At 43.1% G+C, this 6,055-nt stretch overlaps 1 non-coding gene across 1 annotated transcript; it reads left to right on the forward strand.

Annotated features, from left to right (window-relative positions):
- Window positions 1-1,521: 1,521 nt before the first annotated feature.
- Mir34 (microRNA mir-34) lies at window positions 1,522-1,619 on the forward strand. The gene has a single exon (NR_107239.1). It is a non-coding gene; the product is annotated as a microRNA mir-34 (primary transcript).
- The last annotated feature ends 4,436 nt before the right edge of the window (window positions 1,620-6,055 follow it).

Here is a 6,055-nt window from a genome sequence, read left to right on the forward strand (position 1 = left end):
ATTGAAGTGTAAATGCTGTCGTCCACTAAATGAGGTCGAAGTGGTAATGACACGGGAGCAAATAATATCCTATATACAATTTGGAATGCATCATTGCATCTAGCGACATTGGTGATCGGTGAATCTGCCACAACACGACCTACAACTCGGACATCCACAAACAGTGTTCAAAATTAAAAAGTCCTGCTATTTCGGGGTGTTACTGCACTAAAATATATATAACTGAATAGCTGTATATGTTTTAGGCGCCTTTTTTTTTAATGCTTAAATGGGTGGACGAGCTCACAGCCCACCTGGTATACTTAACAACAGTTACTGGAGCCCATACACATCTGATATTAAGATATAAGTTCTAAGGTCTCAAGGATAGTTACAACGGCTGCCCCACCCTTCAAACCGAAACGCATTACTGCTTCACGGCAGGAATAGGCAGAGTGGTGGTACCTACCCGCGCGGACTCACAAGAGGTCCTACCATCAGTAATTACGCAAATTATAATAATTATAATTACACGCATACATACTTATATGTAGGGGTATATGTATTATGTATCTATAACAACGCAGATTACTTTGATTAATTTTGTGTTAGGAGTTCATTATCTACCATTTGGAGTTTTTGCTTCTGATTCCACAAAAAAGAAAAGACTAAGAGCTAAGTTTTCATGAAGTTTCCCATGAATTGATAATACTTAATTTTAAGAAACAAGGTGTGTATCGTTTACAACAACGTGAACATCATGAGGCTCTGGACCTTCCACCACATGGAATGCCTGGTTTGAATGAGTATTTTAGAAACTAATTCACATCTAATACACTATGAGATTTTTCAATAAAAATCAACGATATCATCATCATTCTACTGCCCTTCTCCCAGTCACCTGGGGTCGGCGCAACATGTTTTCATAGTCCTCTATCATATACCATTTCTTCGCTCGCTCCCCTCTTACACATATCGTCTTTCACGCAATCCATCCATTTATTTTTAGGTCTATATATATCCTTCCACGTTCATAGTTGTTAACACTCTCTCACCAACCTCATTTTCATTTCGTCTCATCACATGTCCATACCATGCCAAACGTGCACTTCTCAGCTTCTCTGTCACAGGTGCCACTTTCAAGACTTCCTCTAACATATTCATTCCGTATTCTATTCATTTTAGTTACTCCACACATCTATCGTAACATTCGCATCTCTGCTGCATGCAATCGCCTTTCATCCGCCACTTTAGTCGTTTTATATAAAAAAAAACGATATAAGATAGATAAAAGAGAAGATGCTTAATTTTTTCACAGAGAAGACGGTGATTTACTAAAAAAAAATGTACTATGAATGTCGAAGACTTCAATTAAAAATTCAAAGTTTTTATAATATAAGTAGATCATCGCCGGCGCTTTTAGATCGTCATGATTTAACATCGATTCGGAATGCAGTTTCAACACTTCGAAGATTCGGCAAGAAACTCAGGGCTTCAATAAGACTGAAATATTTTACCCCTGGAAAAATAGAAGAACAAAGAAGAATCAGGGTAGACCGCGTTGGCAGTGTGGTTAGCTGGTTGTGTATGGAAATGACAACAGCCACTAACGACACTGCTCCTGCGTGCACCCTAAATCAACATGTCGGAGCAACATCTAACATAACTTGAAACATCAGCTGAAATTATTTCTATTTATGTACATTTGTTTAAACAGTGATTTTATAAAACAATGTAAAAATTAAAGTTGCTTCATTCAAAATAAAATCTGTTCCAGCAGTTCCCGAAGAGAACATCTAATTGGATATTTCGATGTGTTTATGCAAAATATGTATAATGTGAATAGCAAATAAAGAAGAAATTGAAATTACCTTGAATAGTATTTAGTACTTTGCTTAATGTAATTTCGTGTAAAATTATTGTATTTTTCAAGAAAAAATTCGCTCTTATTCTCGTTACATATTCACTGTAATGTGACTATTGATGGGTCACACTTATGGTTTTAAAAATAGGCCGATTAAAAAAAACTACAATTAATTCGCTTCGCACCTACCATTTCATTAAACTAATCTCAAATGTGTTCTTTTAGACTGAGACCAATGTATAACAGTACAAATACGCAAAGTATGTATTAATAAAAAGCAGGAATTTCATACATTGTGACACATTTTATGCGACCATCTTTGCTAATGTAGGTACATACGTGTTGTTAATTATCACGTCTGCACTGTAGACTGGTGTAAAATAAAACTTTACACTATTTCGCATAGATAGAGACAAAATTCACACCTTTATAAACCACGAAGTAATGCAGTTTGGCAATGAAATTTTATATTTAGATTATTCTGTAGAGTACTTACTCATCCAATTGTGTTTTATATTAATGTATTTTAATTGGGACTGCTTAAGCAAAATGTTTCTGGTATTATTTACCACGAGAGGACCTTATGCAACACACACAACTACTAAATTATGTATCTATTACATTAACGTTGACTAAGTCATGCTTTTATCGATAAATATTTTTCCTTACGGATCCATCAGATCCAATGCCTCTTGCATTAGACGGCTTCAGCTATAATACTAGGAGCAGGCTCCGGTCCTCGTCTAGTTGAACCCGTCGCTTGCGACGAAGGACTCGACGAGTAAATTAACCCACAGACACATGCCACTGAGTTTCTCGCCGGATCTCCTCAGTGGGTCGCGTTTCCGATCTGGTGGCAGATTCTGCGAAGCACGGCTCTTGTTGGGGTTCGTGTTAGCAACATCGTCAGGTTTGAGCCCCGTGAGCTTCCCTACTAGTTAAGGTTACGCTAATATGGTATTTCTAGACCATCAGCTTAGGTAGGAAAAAATAAAAAGGAGCAGGCTTAAGGACTCTGGTAACCGTACTCGAACTCGGTTTGCCGAACTCTGGACTTGGACTTGCAACTTAACCTAAACATCAGCCCGCTGAGTTTCTCGCCGGATCTTCTCTGCGAGTCGCGATTCCGATCCGGTAGCAGATGCAGTCGCGAAGCAGTTGCCCTTGAGCTGATAGGTCTACTTCGGAGACGCTATGGCAGCTGTTAGCAAATCCCATCCCTCCTGGCTGAGCCTTTCCTTGCCCACCTGTCCTGGTGAAACTGGAAAGACCTTCGGGCCACCAGTAATCCTACCTTCATAACAAAAAACTTTTATCCGACGACACTGGAATAGCACCTCAGCTTGTTTTGATCTTTTTTCCCTTGGTTTAAAAATGCTTAAATACTTTATATTGTGTACTTAAAATGAATCTTGATACGTACCTCTACCTATAATCATATATACGAACGAGTGACATGCTAATAGTCCTCAGAGAATGCGGGACACATGCCAATTTAATCTTTGCACGTGGCATCACTATATTAATATTATAATTAACGAGGTATATCCTTGTTTATTTGTGTACTTTATGAATCTAGAATTATTCATGTCTTAGAACTTTGTAATCAATTGAACGATACAACTTGAATCTAGGCCAATTATATATTGTGTAATTTATTGTTCCTATTTCAAGACGAGTCCTGAAGTAATAATAAATAAACGTTATTCTAGATTTATCGTTATCATGTATTTGTATTTGTGAAACCATTTGCGAATCAATAACATACTGAACTTAAAATTATTAGTGTGATATTATTTGCGGATGATTTTCCAATCTCAAATAAAATCACTTCAAATGACTTGGCAAAGTCTTCCCTTCCCTCACCATGGTGGTCAATGTCGCGAAGGAAGTGCCGATTGTTTAAATGAATAAAAACTAAAAACATTTATTTAATGGTACCCAGTAGACCGAATGGTAAACCGTCGACGTCGCCCAAAGCACGTCATTACGGATCCTCCTGATCCATTAACGGTGCTTTTAGGCACCACAAGCACCGGTCACCGTCCTCGTCGAACCCGTCGCTTGCGACGAAGGGCTCGACGAGCGAACTAACCCATAGACACAGCCCACTGAGTTTCTCGCCGGATCTTCTCAGTGGGTCGCGTTTCCGATCCGGTGGTAGATTCTGCGAAGCACTGCCCTTGCTAAGGTCAGTGTTAGCAACTCTCCGGTTGAGCCCCGCGTGCTCACCTACAAACGTTAGGGCGAAGCTGAAATAGCCTCTCAAGGCTATCGGCATAGGTAGGAAAAAAAAAAGTACTCGTAAGTATACTTAATGCTTCGTGGCAAAAAACAGGAGTTTACCAACCTCTGCACATCTACAACCATGTGTGACTACCGATAATTGAAAAAAGATTTAACAGGTTTAATCTTTATTACACATTGATGTTCCAACATCATGGGCGTTTTCGTGAAAGGTTAAGTATCACTGCAAAACGTATGGATGGAGCACAGTTAAAAATCGTATGAACCTGTAGTTAACGCCATCTGTCGGCTGTTATACTTCTAATTTAAAATTTAAATAAAAATCGTATTGAATTCATTAGATACTCAGTTGGCAACTTCATAACGTTACCTTCGAAAAACACCCATCGAAGAAATTGTAACGCCTGGTTAGGGATTCAACTACCGTAATTATATAACTTTAGCATCTAAGTTGAGATTTTATTACATTGTTATTACATGGTTGTAAGAAGGAGATGATATCATCAAAAATAAAATTCAATTTACAGAAATTTATTTTATTTTCTACAGAAAATTCACAAATTTTGGAGCATTTATTCCAATTCAGCATAGTTTACAAGATTTAGTTTTTTTTTTTTTTTTTTTTTTTTGTCAGGAGGAAATCACCGGACTTCCGCCCTCCACTGGGGATGGGGGGCGGGGCATGTCGGAGTTGAACCGACTAAAACCTCCTGTCGCTCAACAACCAGCATCCAAACCTCGCATGAGACAGAACTCATGAAAAGGCAAAGGGGGGAAAGTGAAGCGTTTAGTGCGGAGCACATCTCTCCCATCACCCTCCCCCTCGGGACGCCGGACTGGCGGTCGTCGGCGCCACGACCACCAGTCCTCTCGGTCGGCAGGCTATCCGAAGCCCGCCTAGATGGCGCCGGTTAGAATGGTCTACCCTCGGAATACCCCGCTGGGTCAGAACCAGCGTGGGTTGAGGATAGCCGGCCTTCCATCACCCGGACGCTCTTGCATAAAACGCGTGCAGAGCAGCTTGCACGTCGTCTTCTTAGGTCCCCTTCGCCGGTCCCCAGGCCGACATGTGAGAGAGACCCGAAACACTTAGAGGGCCAGGGCTTGGGCGAAATCCGCCTCCCTGGCCCCCGCTCGACGGCGGCGGGCCTGCGCGTCTCGCACGCGCCCCGCCGCCTCCTTCTGCGAGATGGTGCACTCGCAGAAGTCGAGCATCGCCTTCCACGACTCGTCGTCACCGAGCATTGATGCCACAACACCCGGCAACGACAAGTCGTTTCCTATTTTTGCGACAAGGACACGGCGCCACCCCTCCCATGCGGGGCAGGCGACGAGCGTGTGCTCCGCCGTGTCCAAGTAGCAACCACAATGGTGGCACTCTGCCGTCAGCTCGGCTCCGATCCGGTGCAGGAACTCACCGAAGCAACCATGCCCAGTGAGCACCTGCGTGAGCCGGAAAGTGAGGCGTCCTCTGTCACGATTCACCCAATTCACAAGAACCGGGCGAATCGCCTCGACGGTCCTACGACCAGCCGAAGGATCGGCCAGCCGTCTGGACCATGACTCCAGCACGGACCGCCGAGATTGGGCCCTCCGCGCTCTGACCACACTGGGGCTGGGACGTGCCACGCCCCGTGCACGAAGGTCAGCCCGCCACTGATAGTCAGCGGCGAGCGCCTCCGCTTCCAGAACCCAAGGCGGCGTCCCAGCCAGTACACACGCCGCCTCGAAGGAGATGGTGCGATAGCCGCGGATGACCCTGACCGCGATGGTGCGTTGCGGCCGTTGCAGCAGCTTCGCTACCCCCACGGCCAGGGACTGGCCCCACACGGGCGCCCCGTATAGGGCCATTGATCGCACCACCCCTGTATACAAGATTTAGTTAGATCATTTCTGAAAACGAAGACAGATGGTATTGCCGGTAAATCCCAACATGACACCATTAGAAACTGATCAAAATATAAT

The sequence above is a fragment of the Bombyx mori genome, chromosome 25, assembly GCF_030269925.1.
Source record: "Bombyx mori chromosome 25, ASM3026992v2".
NCBI lineage: Eukaryota > Metazoa > Arthropoda > Insecta > Lepidoptera > Bombycidae > Bombyx > Bombyx mori.